We start from the raw sequence: 17,736 nt of genomic DNA, 5'->3' as shown, positions 1-17,736 counted from the left end.
TGAGCTTATGTGAAGAAAAGGACATCATTGAAGTTGAGATTTAAGTAGTTTAGCAAAGTCCACGTATCAGATGAAAGACTATTTCACCACCAGGTACTGAAAGGGTAGGGTCTTTTCCAGTGATGAATTTCCCATACTTTGGTCTCTGGCTCTTTCAGACTTAGAAGTTCAGTATGTTAAGAAATAGATAGTAGATTTATCTTTGAGGAGCTAATTCACATTTAACTTGTTCACGAAGACAATTTAATAATTGCAATTTAGTAATTGATGATTGGCAAAGGGTTTGTAATATTTGCCAAACCAAATCTGAAACTTCTTTGTGAGCATGGAATAGATTTGACAAACATTAAAAAAATAATAATTATTAAAAATTATTGTGAACCACATGTGATCACAAAACGTTAAGCTAGTTGTGTAAGCAAAAGCATCCCTGTTAGAAAACCACTGCTTTAATATGGCATGCTGGCATTTTGCAGATTTGTTCTGCTCATTCAAACAATAAATAACTCAGATTTTGACAATGTAGTGAGTCCTGGGCAATGTGACTGCTTAAAACTGTAGAACAGTGATTTCCAGTGGTCGTAAGGTTCTGACTTAACTGATCTGGGATGTCACCTAGGCAGGGTTTTATTGTTTTTATTGTTATTGTTGCTGGTTGGCTTCTCTAATATCCCACAAGGTATAAGAAACAGTGCTTTAGAGAAGGGAGCACTGCACTCTGAGCTCTAGGTTTGTGGGCATTTGAGCAAGGAAAAGCTTTAACAGTGTTCCAGTCTATTTTTTTATACCAGCAACAGTCATTCCCGGCCAATCTTATGAGTCATCTGGCCAATGTCCCCAACAGGAAAGAGTACAGTTAGAAAGACACAATTATCTGTGGATTCAGATATGAATTCTAGATCTGGGGCAAAAAAGAGATCTATATCATTCATCTGACAAAAAGAACTAATGGAAGCATTGAAATGTGTAAGAAATTAATGACAAAGACAAATACTTATGAGGGTTGTTCTTTGTGTGAGAAGACCCTATTATTGAGTGATATTGATATCTGTTGTTATGGGAAAGTTAGGAAGGCAGATGTGATGAGTGCTTAGTAACAGGGATTACTTTCAATGGTGCTAGTAATAGCATTGTGCATTTGTATGCCCATTATAATCAAGTAAGGCTAAGATGGATTTGATAAGAAGTGGCCTGGGAAAACCTCAGAGCTTTCCTAGTGTTTAAAGTTTCAAAACAAACATTTTCTTTGTCATAGATACGTGGAAGGATTTTTCAAGTACAAATCAACAAAAAGATATGTTTTATAAAAATTAATCATGCCAGCTCTCCAACCAGTTGGACATCTCTTAGTAATGGCTGGATTCTAGCTCCCAGAGGCTACTAAGAAAGGGAAACTTTGATGTTTAGAATTTCAGAAATCTTTTGATTGAGAAGTAGAATGTTTAACAGAGTTGTGAAGGTAAGTGGATCACAGTGGTAAGAAGCACAGCATTTCAGAGGAAGAAAAGACCCAGGGCTTTCTTGAGAATAATAAATCATTTGTTTCATATTGGTGTGTAGGCTGGTTGACATTCAAGGAATAAGTCTATTTTAAGCAGGTTAATTCCATTCTCCTCAATACCCTCTCTATCCTCTCACTGCACCAGCAATAACAATACCAGATATATATTTCCTCAGAAAAGCCAAAGATTCATAAATTTCTCAAAGAAACAGAAATCGGTGTAGTAATGAAGCAAGCGGAAACACCTCGTCCTTTTCCACACTTCCCAAAAGGCTAAACATGACTCATGTACCATTCTTACCCCTGAAAAGAACAAATAAATTCCTATGTGTGTGCTTCGGTTGGGAAGAGGAAGTCAGTCAAAAGATGATTCCTAAAGTGAGAATTCTAAAAATCACAGTAATTATGAAAAATAGTATACTTTAATGATTATTAGGTGGCTATTAAATATTCAATGGCATAAAAGAATGAAGATGGGAGTTGTATTGAGTTTGAGTATTTCCTCCAGAAATTACAGGGTCACAATTTTGGTATCAAACTCAAGGGAGACGTTATCTATTGGTGAAAGAAATCCCGTAGACCGGATGCTCTTGTCTCCTAGGAGGAAATTCTCTACTCTGTGTCAACTTGTTTTTGTTATATTGGCCTTCTCACTGCCCTGAGCTGTCTGGAAAGCAGAAAATCCTTAATCCTTGTCCTGTCTTGGCTCTGGTTGTCTGTGTGCCATTATTGAATTAGCTACATCTTGATGTCCTTCAGTTACCAAATGGGGATTGACAAGACCCTCACAGATGTATTGTTACTCAGGGTACTAAGTTTCTAGGCCCTAGAGGAGTATTTTTAAATTCAAAGGGCTATGCATCCAAGTTATGATGAGAGTTCAAAATCTTGATTATAGTAAATCTGTTTTAAGGAATTTTTGCTACAATATGTGTGATTTTATTTGAATGATTATAATATTAAAAGATGTTTCAGACAGGGACCAGTGTCATTTCTGATTTGACATTTTAATAATTACTAATATTCAGATGGTCATTTGTATACACAAAGTACTTTTGGACATATCTGATCTTGTAAGAACAGATTTTTATGGTAAATGACATGTGGCTTTTGCCAGTTGAGGACTTCTACCTACTAATAAGGCATGACAAGGGGGAAAAAATTAGAGCTAAGAGAGGAATAGTTTGATATTATTTGTTTACCCATATCCAGCTATACCTGAAGGTCTGCTTACTCTGCTACTCATTAAATTAGATAAGAATAAAAAGTCCTTTTCTGCTTAATCCATATTAAATTGCATTTATGTTTCTTGCAACTGAAAATATCATGACTAATACATTATTATTCCTACCTAAAATATAAAGAGGAAACTGAAGGTCAGAAAGATGAAGCAACTTAAACAATGCCAACAAGATGGAGGAAGAGACAAAACTTGAATCTACTGACTCTTGAGTTCTTTTTGCATGTATCCAACTGAGCTAATGGTATCTGATAATGTCTGATAAACATGCAACACATCTGTTCAGGAAGTTCTTCTATTAATCAACCACTAAATATTTCCTGAGCTTCCTCCCGTGATGATAAGCATTTCTGCTAAATTTAAGCTAGGCTACCCGCTCTCAAGTCACACACACAATCCAATTAGGGAACAAAGTCTATGAGAGAAGCCATGAGTTTGCAAAGGGATAGTGTGGCCATAAAGTACTAACTAATGGTGCAGGCCATATAAAAATTGAGGTTTGTGGAAAGGGGCTGGTGGAAGCCAGGACTCATCTTGGTAAGTCACAAACACTCAACCCTAATTTGCCTGAGGAAAAGGGTTTCTGTAGGTAAACTACTGGAAGGTCAAAGTAAAGTGACCTTTAGAATGACTGTCTTCTCTAGCTTATCTCCCCTCTCTGTTTCTCAGCTCTATTCTCTTCTACTGCAGGTTGGTTTTCTCCACTAAGCAGATTGACTTAATCCAGCCAGTCTCTGGCATAGGAGGATTGTTCCACACAGTTTGTGACCAGGAAGGAAAAAGGCTCATCACAGCAGCTTCAGTTCACAGTTTTGAGGAGAGCTTGGTGTGCTGGCTAGTCTCTGTGATGAGTGTGTGGAAATTCTGCAGGTTTTCAGTCGAATCAAGTGCATTCACAATGTATGGTCATGGAGATGGAATTTTACTAATTCCTGCTGATAACACAATGGGGGGTGGGCGGGGCAGGGAGGCAAGAGGTGGGAAAACAAGAAATTCCCCAGAAGGAGAATGTTGTTCCCATGGAAAGAGAAGAGTGGTGGGTCTGTAGAATAATTGTCAACCACAGCTAGAGAAGAGAGGGAAAGACTTAGGGAAGACTAGGACAGGCTTTAAAGAATGCAGAGAATTTAGAATTGTACAAAAAGAGGCTATCTGGCAGATCTAAAACTACATGCGCTGTGACTTAGAATGATTAAGCATCATAACCAAAGGGAAAGAAAGGATGGAACCTGGGAGAGAACTTGACAGGAATAGTTACTACTGCAGGGGTCGGCAAACTTTTTGACTCTAGGGCCACAATGGATTCTTAAACTGGACTGGAGGGCCGGAACAAAAGCATGGATGGAGTGTTTGTGTGAACTAATATAAATTCAAAGTAAACATCATTACATAAAAGGGTACGGTTTTTTTTTTTTTTTTTTTTTTTTTTTTTTAGTTTTATTCATTTCAAACCGGCCGGATCTGGCCCGCGGGCCATAGTTTGCCCATAGCTGTTAACTACTGGCTAATTCCTTCACATGAAAACAGTCACACACACTCCCTGACAGAGGTTGGGGGTGAGGGGAAATTCAAATAAACAGTTCTTTATTTCTTAGTCACACAGTAAATGATTAGATTCAAATGACACCTTTCTTTTTCCAGCCATGAAGTTATAGAAGAATGTTCTTATTTGTGTGTTTTGGTGCAATATTAAGTTACAGTGCCTAGGAAAGGCCCCTGCCTTACCTCATCTAAACCCAAGTCAAATCCATGCTTTAACCTCCCAGGAGCATGATGGCCACCTGTTGATGGGGGTGTATTTTTTGCAATTTCCTTTTTATTTAGAGGATTTGGAATTAATTCATAACATTGCTTTTCATCTTACATCCAGCCCCCCAAGAAGTAATCCTAGTAAGTAAGGAATATACTTAGCAACCCAAGTGAGAACTCTTGCTGACACTTATACCCTTTGGGGTCAGGGGCAGGGGCCATGATGTGGATAGAGTAGGAGTAGTATTAATACATTAGCGGTTAATTGGCTTCTTGCAGACTGGTTTTGTCATCTTAGCACCTTGTAAAATATCATTTTTATGAGAAAATGAACTTTGAGTTGCCTATTGGCTGAACAACTGTATAGGTAGAGAAGGTTCTGTGGTGGGTGATTAGATGTCCCACATGGGCTGTTTATGAAGAAGCATCTAGGCCAGGCACAGGAGTTTGATGCAGGAGGGAAGGAACCATTGGAAGTGTCCAATGAGATCAGTATGATGGGCACCTCAGACAGGTCAAGTCAAGGAGACAACTGGATGGAGAGGCTGGTGTCAGAATCAGCAGCATCCAAACAGTGGTCTTTGTCTTGCTTTTCTTTTTTTTAAGGGGAAGGAAGGAAGCTAAATGTATAGATTCTTCACAAAGGCCATTAGAAGTCTCTTCGAGAAAACAAAGACCCTTCATTTCTCTATGGCATGATGAAATCACATTGTCTCTAGCTTACGGATAGTCACTCTATATTTGAAAACAGTCTTCCTTTCGGAGTGGGAAAACACAAGCATAAAAAAACAGAAGATTTCTGTTGGGGTCATGCTTTAGTCAAAAGCTTTCAAAGCTCAGTGGGCACTTGCTCGTGCAGTAATGGACACAGTGGTGGCTTAAGTAGAAGCATGTCTGAACAGTTCAATGCAGTTCAGCAGGAAATGGTTATTAATAATTCCTGCATCCCTTAAAATTGTTTCTACCAGTTCCTAAAAATAGTGGAGGCACCTGAAGAAAAAAAGGTCTTTATCCCTCCAGAAATATTTTTCATGGTTATATGTGAGGGCCTCCTTCTTATAGTTTCTACAGACACTGTTGTGGTTTTTTGTGTGTTTTTTTTTTGAGGCACCAGATCCACTATTTACATCAGAGTTCCTACAGTAGCCTTGCTTTATTACTCTGAAATCAGCACGTCAATAATTTAATCAGGAACTTATGCATTCATATTAGTTTCCTATTGCTGTCGTAACAAATTACTACAAAAGTAATTGCATTCCTTCTGAAGGCTCTAGGGAGCATCTGTTTTCTTCTCTTTTCCAGCTCCTAGAGACTATGTATATTCCTTGGCTCACTGCCCCTTCCTGTGTTTTAGAGCCAGCACTGTAGCATCTCAAAACCTCTCTGACCTCTGCTTCTGTCATCACATCTCTGACTGACCTTCCTGCTTCCCTCCTTCCCTATAAGGACCCTTGTAATTACTTTGGATGCACCTGGATAATCCGAGATAATCACCCCATCTCAACATTCTCACCAACATCTGTAAAGTCCCCTTTGCCGTATTAGTAAAGTGGTCACAGGTCCTAGGGATTAGGACATGAACATCTAGGGATTAGGAGGGGGTGTTATTCTGACTACCACACCATTCTTTTTTAAGTTCCTATTCTACTGATCCCAGTGAAGGGATACTGGCTGAAGATTATGTGAATGCTTATTAGTAAAACAATTGATGTGATTAAAGAAAATGTATTGGGATACATGGAGGCAGCAGCGTTCTGGTAAGCAGTTGGTTTGGGGTCATGACTTTGAGGAGAGGATGCAGATGGAAAGGGATGTCTACAGGCATCCATTAAATTTGCTGCATTTCCTAGCTCAGAGTAAACAAAGGACAGGACTCCTTTGTCTTCTTCCTACCTTGAAGGCCCCTGACATCCCCCCTCCCTTGCCTTTCTCCACCCCTGTGCAGTAAGCTGAACATTGAGAGCTATTTCTTTGGATATTTTCAATCAGCTCTTAAAACTCACTTGGACAGGAATCAGCTGGGTTTCTGCTTTTATGGTTGAAAGTATGTGCTGCATTTTTTAAGAGAGACACACTTGGCAGTTTCTAAGCCAGTATAATTCCACAGTGAAAGACGGGAATGTCTTAACCTACAGAAATGGGGGGGAAATGCCCACACCTCTGCGCACACCAGTGTTTGTTCATCCATGGGAGACTGATTACTCCATGTTGGAAATGCACAGCCTGGGTCCGTGGTGGGCCTTTGCAATGCCTCACCCCCTGGTCCCCTGCCTCAGGTTCTGCACAGTCAGGAGGTAAGGGTAGTGATTGTAGTTTAATATTTCTTGCCTAAGGAACATTTAAAAGATACAGTCCTAGTGCTAACAGAAGCTCAAATGCTGCCTCCATCGCTATTTGACCTTGAGCAAGAGACAGCAATTGTGCATCTGCTTTCCTATTTTCAGAAAAGGGAAATGCCCACTGACAGTGCCTCTGAAACCCTTTGAAACTCTTAAATCACCAGTATTTCTGTTGCTATAACAATAAATAGAATCATCTTAGAGTCCCAAAGTCCTGCGTGTGTTAGGAGTTATAGCAACAAATAATTGGTTCTTATAGGTGTTTTTTTTTTTTTTTTCAGCTGCATATAGACATGCATAGTTTTGTTAAAAATAAGTTCCCTTATTAGTTGGTGAAATCCTGTATTTCAGGAAGTGTGATGAAGACAACACATTAATCACTCGAGAAATTAAATTAAATTGATTGGACAAAACTAGCTAAGCTTTTAAAATTGATGAGAGTTTATAGGTAATTATGGCAGGTTGAGATCAGATTAGAGATTCCTCCCACCCCAAATTACCTAATGAAATAAATGAAAGTAAAAATAAATTTTTTAAGAAAGTAAAAAGAGCAAAAATTCAACCATGATCACAGCCCCATATTGTAAGTATAAAAGGGTTTCAGCAAGGAAAAAAAGAGAAGATTCTGAAATGATGCAGCATTGTTCCTAAACTTTACTTGAAATAGGACTAGTGAGCCAGACAAATCTTTAAAATGTCGTTATTGCCCAAAAATTGGAAACAAAGAGGGTATTGGGCAATATTCATGCATTTTTCCTATTATAGTATGAGGAATGACAGAGGAAATGGCAATGCCTACTGGATGAAGACAAATAATCCCAGTGGATGTAGGTATTCCATGATCAATTGGTAGAATAATCTAGATCTTAAACTATCAACTTTGGAAAATACTTCCACTACCACTACTACTAGGTAGAAAATTGATAACTTTTCATGAAAGGAAACTAGTTCCAGTTGATCTTACTTCTTACCCCCATGTCTTCAAAACTAAACCCCTCCCTCCAGCTGTAGATTAGAGGGGAGGAGAAACCTGTCTTAAATAAGGTGGGAGTTAAGGAGGTCCAAGAAAATCCAAGTTCTTATGTAAAAACAAGCTAAAACTAGCTAAGCTTTTAAGATTTATTGAAAAAAAAATTCATAAGGAATTTAGACAGCAAAATAGGGAGATGTTAGTCTGACTTTAAACTTTTTTTGGCCGAAACTGGTTTGGCTTAGTGGATGGAACGTCGGCCTGTGGACTGAAAGGTCCCAGGTTTGATTCCGGTCAGGGGCATGTACCTGGGTTGCGGGCACATCCCCAGTAGGAGATGTGCAGGAGGCAGCTGATCAATGTTTCTCTCTCATCGATGTTTCTGGCTCTCTATCTCTCTCCCTTCCTCTCTGTGGAAAATCAATAAAATATACTTAAAAAAAAAACAAACTTTTTTTGCATCAATGTTCAAAGCTAGAATACAGGAGCAAAGTCTATACAATGTCTAGAGGGAAAGAAAATGACCATGAGCACTATGCCCAATCCAGTTGTCATTACAGGATAAAGGTCATATACATTCTTTTATAAAAATATCTTTATTTTTGATAGTATTACAGATGTCTCCAGCACCCCCTCCCCTTTTACAACCCTCCTTCGAGCCCTTTCCCTCCCCACCCAGGTCTTTACCACCCTATTGCTCATGTCCATGAGCTGTGCATATCTATACTAATAAAAGGGTAATATGCTAATTAGAGCAGACATCTTCCAGACAACCTTCTGGATGTCCTTCTGGACAAAGCCCCAGTGGCCAAGAAGGGCCCAGGTTTAGGCGGGCAGTGACAGCAGCAGTGGGGTAATGCGGGCTGCGCCTGCCCCTGATCTGCCAGGTCACCTCCACAGAGGGAGGCCAGACTGCGGCTTAGGCCAGGGTCCGAGGCAGAGGTGGTTAGGGGAGATCAGGCTGAGAGGGGAGCAAGTTAGGGGCAATCAGGCCAGCAGGAAGAGGCAGTTAGGGGTAATCAGCAGGCAGGCAGGCAGAGGGGTTAGGGGCAATCAGGAAGGCAGGTAGAGGAGTTAGGGGTGATCAGGCAGGCAGGCAGGTGAGCAGTTAGGAGCCAGTGGTCCCCGATTGTGAGAGGGATCCCGGATTAAAAAGGGTACAGGCCGGGCTGAGGGACCCCCGCCTCCCCCCTACCCCCCGCATGAATTTCGTGCAATGGGCCTCTAGTAAGTATATAAGTTCTTTGTATGAATTCTTAAACATGCAAGAACTCATAGCCATACTCACAGATTATTTATGGAATAAAAATACTTTGTGAGTTCTCAATAACTAAAGAAATTTTTAATGAACTTGGAAATGCAGATAATGAAGAAAAAGGATGGTTGAACATTAAATTCATAGAGAAATGAAATTAAGTAACAATGGGAATTATGACCATAAAATAGAATACATATATAATTCTTACTGTGCGAATACATGAGTCTGTGTACCCATATGTACTTAACAAAAATTAATTGCAAAGAAGAGGAATTAATAGGGTTTATAAGAGCCTAATATCATCATCATTTATTGCAAGGAATCTAAAATAGAAACACTTGATTTAAAAATACAAAAAGGCACAAAAATCTTAATTGCTTTCATAATCTCTTTTTCCTGAGGCTTAAGAAATCTTTTAGAAATAATCTGTGTTGAGTTTAAGAAATGTCCTAAGTTTTAAATGAGTTTTATTGCATTTAAGTTTTTTTCTGCTACATTAAGTATAGTATGATTGCATCATTTAATTTATGGATGACTATACACCTTACTATCTTTGTAAAATTCCTCTCCATTAGGCCAATGCCTAGAGGCATAAGAGTGGTAGTCATTCAATAAGACTTTGATACAAAATGCTAAATTAGGAAGACAGGGGATATTCTTTTCCACATTTAAAAACAAAACAAAACACAGAATACTCATGGCACTGATTAAGTAATATGTAGATTCTAATTCAACAAATATTTATTGAGCATCCACTATGAACAGCTATTATGGTTCTCTCTAGATTCTGTCTTATATGTTGTTTAGTTTAATAACCAAAAAATAAACCAACTTATAAACTTATAGACTATATTTTAAAAACATAAGTAACCCTTGTAAAAAAACAAACAAACAACAAATACAGGAGCACTTAATAATTTCCCACCCTTTATTTACCTGTATTGAATGGTTTCAACGACTAGACATACACACAGAGATTTTCCTTTTTTTCCCTTTCCTGTAGTCTAGCAAAGGGGGTCTTAAGTATAATGTTTATAAGAATTAGTGAACAGCAATTATACATGAAAACAAGTATACCCTACAGTATGGGTGATTAAAAACAAATCTTTAGGAAAAATAGTAACTTTATGCCCTGGTTTTAGAATCAACTGCATGGTAAAATATCACGCCACTACAAAATCCCATTATTTAATTAAAAAGTAATTTATATACTATGAATTTATTTACATAGATTAGAATCTATTCACCTCATTTGCAATTCATCAATCTAATGACTCATCCAAATGGTTGGAGAGATTGTGGAAAGACCTTCACCTAAGGCTAAAGTTGTTATTTTTAAGCGGTAGAAAGTTAGATGATTTTTTAACATTTACTCTATTTCAAACGTTGATATTTTGTTAGGATGCCCTGTAATGATCATGCATTATTTTGGACTGAACTGTTCTCCCAAAATTTCTTAGGTTGAAGCCTTAACCCACAATGTGACTGTATTTGAAGATCTAGCTTTTAAAGGAGTAATTAAGGTTAAATGAAGTTATAAGAATGAGCCTAATCCATAAGACTGATGTCCTATAAGAACAGGAAGAGATACCAGGAGTGGGTGCGGACAGAGGAAATGTGTGGACACAGCAAGAAGGCAGCCATCTGCAAGAGGCCCCAGGAGAAACTAACCCTCCTGGCACCTTGATCACAGACTTCCAGACTCCAGAAACATGAGCAAATGGATTTCTATTGTTTAAGCCACCCAGTTTGTGGTATTTTGTTATGGGAGTCCAAGAGGCTAATACAAAAAAACTCTTTTTACAAAAGCTCATTCTCTCCCTCAATCATAGTTGATAAAAATGACTGCAGACCTTTTGAGAACAAATGGTCTGTAATGTAAAGATATAATCATGATAAAGCCCTAAAGAGTCTGAAAGGGACTTGACTTTAACCATACTTACCAAGGCTGCGAAATTGGTCTCCGAGTTTCTCAAGAACGGGCTCTCTCCTGAGAGCATTGCGAACTGTCAATTTCCATCAGGTCAGAGATCACCAAAACAGCTTCTCCTTTTACAGTAGGTTGGCGCTTGGTGCTTGAGCTTTCAGTCCTCTCAGGACCCAGCGAGTACAGGGATCTGTTTCTTATTTTCCAAGCTTAAAAATGTTTTGAGCTGTGTGAAGGTGATGGTTTAACTTCAGATTAAACTGGCTTTCCCCAGAACCTTGAGAAAATGAACCCTAGGCTCAGCTATTTCTCCAGTTGTCTATCACAGGGAAGAGGCACCATGAACAAAATTTAACTCTTTCATGAATACGCTGTTTTCTAAAATGTTTCCCCAAGGTGCCACAAATCCCTGGTTTTAAAGTCAAATGCATTAGGAAAATATTGACTACAAACTCTTTTTAAATGGATTCCTCAGAATCCTTGGACATACTAGTAACCTCAGAGCTCTTGGGGTTCCCTGTAAGATTTTTTTTATTTTGTTTCTTTAAAATAATCATTAAAAAATGTACGTATTCTAAATTATGAATATGATCATCCTATAATGAAATTTTGTCACAAAAGTGCAGAGTCTGTTTCCATGCATCTGTTAATCCAGGCCTATATGAAGATTGCATGATACTTTGGGATCAAAACCAATTAAATTTTAGCAGAATTTCCAAAACAGAAAAGTGGTCAGAGAATTATAAGACAGTAGATGATGCTAACCTCAGAATACCTGCTTTGTAACAAAGTGTACAGTATCTACCCTGAGAGAGATTTGGTGGGATCTTCTCATTTTGGTGCATCACCTTTGAATAGTTTGTTGGCAGCATAAACATGGCTTTATTGATATTAAATATGCCATGTAGTAATAGTATTAAATACACCATGAAGAATTTTCTGTTCCTGACTCCAGAGATAATTGCATTAGCTACCCAGAAAGGAAATAAAGAAGTAAGGACTTGCATTTCAACAATTACCTTGTCAATTTTCCCCTATAACACCATCTATTTTTTTTTTTTATGTATCTGCTATTTTTACAACCCACGCATGCCCTCATTTGCTCTTGTGATCTTCTTTTATTTTCTTCCTTTCTGGGTATTATAAACATTGGGAAAAAAAACTGTGAAAATGTGATAGACCTGCAGCTATCTTTGAAACTCAAGGCCTTTGTGCTTCAGAAGAGAAAGGGTGAATGTTTAGGAAGGACACTCTCAGGCAATTGTTTCATGCTTCTGTTTCCCGCAGTTGTTCAGTTAGTTTCATGCTATGAAATTCAAGAGTTAGTATATTGGAATTATAGGCAGGGAGATCACTTGTACCCATTCAGGGTCAGCTTACTTCCTCTTCCATATCTCTTTCTTTCAAGAATTTCCTTTAAATCAGCATTTAGGAAAAAAAAGATAATGAATATCTTCTGCTAGAATAAATTGTTGGCTACATGTCTTAGAATTCCTGGATCCATACATTGATCAACCAAAGGTATTTCATCCACCTTTGCTGTTGTTCCTAAGGTGTTCTAAGATCTTCTGTCTCATCTTTGTGATAGTCCTGTTTTCTTTCACTGAATATACACGCCCCAGTCTTCCATTTGTTTTTTGCTCTCTGTCCTTAACTTAGGCCAGGGGTTGGCAAACTTTTTCTGTAGATAACCAGAGAGTAAATATTTTCAACTTCGTGGGTCTTATGACTTCAGTCACAGCTACTTAACTCTGATGTAGCCTAAAAGCAAAAGCAGATAATATGTAAATGAATGGGCTTGGCTTTATTCCAATAAGTCTGCTTACTAAATGGGTTGAGGGAGATTTGGCAAAGGGCCATAGTTTTCAATCTCTGCTCTAAACTTAAGAGAGTAATGAATATAATGTTAATAATGCAGACTGAACTTAAAAGTATGCTGTGTCTAGCCATTACATTTATCAACGCAGAAACTGAGTACATGTTCTTCGAGTGCTTGAAAGCTGTTATCCAACATGGCAAAGAAGTCACTCACATTATTGATGAATAAGTGAAGTTCCCATAGTTTTTGTTGTTTTACTTCCATCTCAGTGGCTAACAGAAATAAAAAGATCAACCAATATTCAGATCAGAACTACATTTATTTGTCAATTAACCACTGTAGGGTGGCTATGAATACAAGAGTTCAGCCAAAATCTAAGAAAGCAATCCATGGAATCAATTGGCTGTATAGAACTTACAATAGAGTATTGTGTATTTATTATTCAAACATTGTATGCTACTCTTCCTTTTTATCAGTAAAATTATACTAGGTAATAGATGATAGATAGATAGATAGATAGATAGATAGATAGATAGATAGGTGTTCTTTCTTTTTGATGAGCCACACTAGTCACATGAGACCTACCTGTTCCAGGTAGAAATGGATAGCAACCCAATGATTGACCTAATGTGACCATTATGCTCAGGATTTTGGTCCATGGGTTAGGGAAATATTGGTAGGAAACCAATCCCTTATTAGGGCATCAATTCTGTCATGGGGGCTCTGCCCCCCTCCCCTGACCTAATCTAAACCTCCAAATAGCACTGCATTTGGGATTAGGGTTTCAATATTTGGGACTTGGGGGACACAAACATTCAGTCCACAGCAGTGAGTATTTTTGGTTTGATATATACAGGGACTAAATGCCCATAGAGGAATAATATATTGATATATCAAATAAGGCCTTAATTAATCTTTGGAACTTTTAAAGAGAATCCTGACTATTGTATCCAGTGGGGGTGGACAGGAGTGATAATGTTTCCTAAACACACACACACACACACACACACACACACACACACACAAACATATCAAAGAAAGAATTAAGATCCTCATCTTAGAATCAAGCATTAACTTCCTATGGGTCAGAGTAGAAGCGTGTAAAGATTTATTAAAGAGGTCAAATAGTTACCTGCCCCGTAGAACCCTGGAGATGTAGGTATTACATACATTGGAAAAGAAAAATGTGTGGTTAAAAAAGAGGTTTTCTTAGCCTGGTGGCCAATAAAAGATGCATAGACACAAGTGTTTACAATGATGTCCACCCACGCATTGCCCAGGAGAGAGGGTTCCCTGGCACATTCATCTTACACCCAATGGTCAGTCTGACGCTATCAACCCTTCAAGTCCTTTAATCCTGAAAGGAGCAGTCCATGTTCTAATTACTTGCTTAATAGATTCTCTCTGCAGTTAGAATACAATTTTTAATTTAACCAGGTGATATTTTTGTTCTGTTACGTTTTCTATGTTCATCTTGGTTAATAGAAGTCTACCCGTAGTGAACTAACCTATACTTGGAATGAGGAAGAAATAATTCTGGTTTCTAAATTTACAGGGTTGGGAGTTAGACTCAGAACAATGTGAGCATTAACATAGGTTTTTGCTCTCACGGGTTTTCTAGAATGAGTTCCAGACTTGGCTTTCCCAAGAAAGCTAATCCATAAGCAAGTGAACAAAAAGGGAAGCAAATGAGGAACAGGCATAGGGTTGCCCACTTTTATTTTTCTTGGTAAAAATATTAGGACAAAATAAAACAAATGAAAACTTCTATATCTTCTATCCCCATCATCGTACACACACACAAAATGTAATTTCACATGAAAAAAAAAAAAAAAAGAAGACATCATCTTGGAATAAAGGTGAATCTTCTTAAAAGATTATTGAGTAGCCTGTACCTTCATATAAAAACCAGAAACAAAGGTATGTTAATGAAACCTGAAGACAAAACAATTTCAACATAAAAATTTATGCTATGATTTACATTTTATAGAATTTTTTTAGAAATAACTTGTCGATTGTATGTTCATATTTGACAGTATAAAATAAAGTAGAGCTTGACTATCCAATGTATTTATGTAATCTATTTCTATGACAATCACTCCCAAAAATCCAGCTTCACAAATTGTAAATTGACAAACTGAAAACAAAACACCTAGCATGATTTCATTCAATTTGGCCAATTCTGGACTAAGTGGGAGAAGTGGAAGAGTAGTAATCCTTAGTCTCTAGCCCTGTCCTGAGGCTTTTCTGCAGCCTTGGGTGGAGGGCACACTGGGGACAGAGCTGCCTTTCACTAACAAGGTGGCCTGTGCTGAAATTCTGTGCATGGAATTAGGGGGAAGGGGGACTTCCCAGAAAATTGTGAATGATAGGTAGGCAAAGCAATGTGTGGCCCATGAAGAAAAATTAGCCAGAGTTTGAAAAATAAAACTAAAAGATTATTGTGACATGTGATGTTATGCTAGGACATCATACTTGACTAAGGATTATCTGATTGGCCACAGGAATGTAGCTCACTACTGCTATTAACTAGGGCATATACATATTTTAAATCTGTAGAAGTGATAATTCTATAATCATGTTCATTTTAGTAAATGAAAGCAAATTATTTCTATCTCATAGGTATGCAAAAGAGGTGTGTTTTTTTTTTTTTTGTTTCTTGATAGCAATGCAAATGACTCTTGTCTATCAGAGAAGATAACCACAGAGGCTGTTTTATTGTGTTGTGGTATATTAATCAGTTTTGTATTTAATATATAAATATTACTTGAGCATGTGTTTCATTCAATTACTATACATTGATTTTCTCTTTTGAAGTAACACATGAATACACATTCATTTCCTCTTATCTGCATTTGAACCGCCTTTGTCATCCTGCTGGATCCCTCATTAAAATTTTGATGTATGCTCACTGTCGTACAAACATGTGGGTTTTTAAAAACATTTTGAAAATTATATTTTTTAGCATCCAAAAGAGGTGTGTGACTCTCTTGGTGGCTACTCAACCCAGAGCTGTGAAGGCTGGGGCCCTGAGCATTCAACACAGGCTCACATAAAGTAATAAAAAAGGTATCTTGGCCTGGCCAGCCTGACTCAGTGGTTGAGTGTCGAACTATGAATGAGGAGGTCACGGTTTGATTCCCGGTCAGGGCACATGCCAATTTCATAGATGCAAACATCTAGGTACTTTTCGGTTAAATAAAAGTAGACATCTAAAAGTCTGAAGTGGGTGTGATTTAACTACATCATATTTCCCATTCTCAGTCATAAGATTTATTAACTAGACATCTGCTGATAAATAAGTAATCACAAGAACAATCCACAGAAATCCTTCCAAAGGCTCAATGAAATCTCACTTTTAGTCTTTGTAGGTGTTCCCACCAACGCCTTGCATGGGCAAAAACTCAGTGGAGGCAGCCCTGCCAGCATGCCCGACGCAGGGCACTATTACTCTTTCAGCAGGCATCTGGCAACTAGAATCCTCCAATTTCACAGAACCATTTAGAGGTTAACTCTTGGCATTATCTCTCAGGGTAAAGGCTGCACACCTCACTGTGTTCCTACAGTCTGTTCTTGCAAGACTGTAGAGTTGCTTTAAACACCCAATCCATAGATCCTGAATGTGTCTTTCACCATTGCAAACCTATTCCCCACATTCATCATGGTACCAAGATACTAATTTCACAAATAGAAACAATTTCTGAGAGTTAACATGCTAATTTAAAAGTGTTTGGTGTTAGTTGAGGTAAGGATAACAGATACACTTGCCGTAATGGCTTCTGATAATAGATTATCAGATTAGACTGCTGGCTGAGCGACCCTGCACTGAGCATTCTTGAGTAGAATGCATTCTGTACCGGGGTTGTAGCTTTATCCAACCAACGTTCAGATTATCATCTTTTATTGCTGAAATATTTTAAAGAAAATTATATATATTTAAACATTTTTTATTGATTTTAGAGAGAGGAAGGGAGGGGGGGGAGAGAGAGAAACATCAATGTGAGAGTGAAACTGGGGATCAAGGTGTAACCTGAGCATGTGCCCTGACTGGGAATCAAACTGGAGACCTTTTGGTGCATGAGAAGACACTCAACCAACTGAGACACATGGGTCAGGGCAAATTAGATATACCTTGAACATGAGTGCAGGGACTTGGTATATGGACTTTGTAACACCAAGGCTTTGCACAGTGTCACACAATGGGTGCCATTCCCTATTTGTTGAATTAACTAGTACAAGACTTCATGAGAATATACACAAATCAGTCACACCATTTAATCCTCACTACAATCCTGTGAGATATGATCCCCAGTTTACAGGTTAGAAAACTGACATCCAGAGAGGGAAAGCAAATAGTGGTTCATATGAGTGAAAGCTGACTTCTGGGAAAAATAGTTTCCAATTGCGTGCCAAGATGCCTTTTAAAAAATATATATTTTTATTGATTTCAAAAGGAATAGAGAGGGAGAAATAGATAGAAACATTAATGATGAGAGAAAATCTTTGATCTGCTACCTCCTGCACACCTCCTACTGGGGATTGAGCCCACAACACAGGCTGGGCCAATCAGTACTTTTAATATGGAATTTAAGTGATTCTGATGCAGGTTTATGTTTTTTACATGTCTCTCTGAAGAGGGAGACTTCTAGTTGATTAACACTCAAATGATCAGACAAAGATAAAATGATACATACCTGCCTGCCCTGCACTTTGAGAAACAGCCTCAATGCGCAATTTTACACCAATTCAGGGCTTCTTGGAGCACGTGAGTCTTAAAACTTTGATAAACTCAAACATGTCTTCTGAGCTCATGTTGATTACAAATCTTATGGCTCAAATTTCTTTATACATGCTAAATAATTGTCTATGTAAGTCATGTTTTATGCTAAAAAAAAAGGTGCTCAGAAGTTGTGCCATTGGCCTAGTGTTATGC

The sequence above is a fragment of the Myotis daubentonii genome, chromosome 14 (assembly GCF_963259705.1).
Source record: "Myotis daubentonii chromosome 14, mMyoDau2.1, whole genome shotgun sequence".
Taxonomy (NCBI): Eukaryota; Metazoa; Chordata; class Mammalia; order Chiroptera; family Vespertilionidae; genus Myotis; species Myotis daubentonii.
This window is presented reverse-complemented; position numbering follows the sequence as displayed.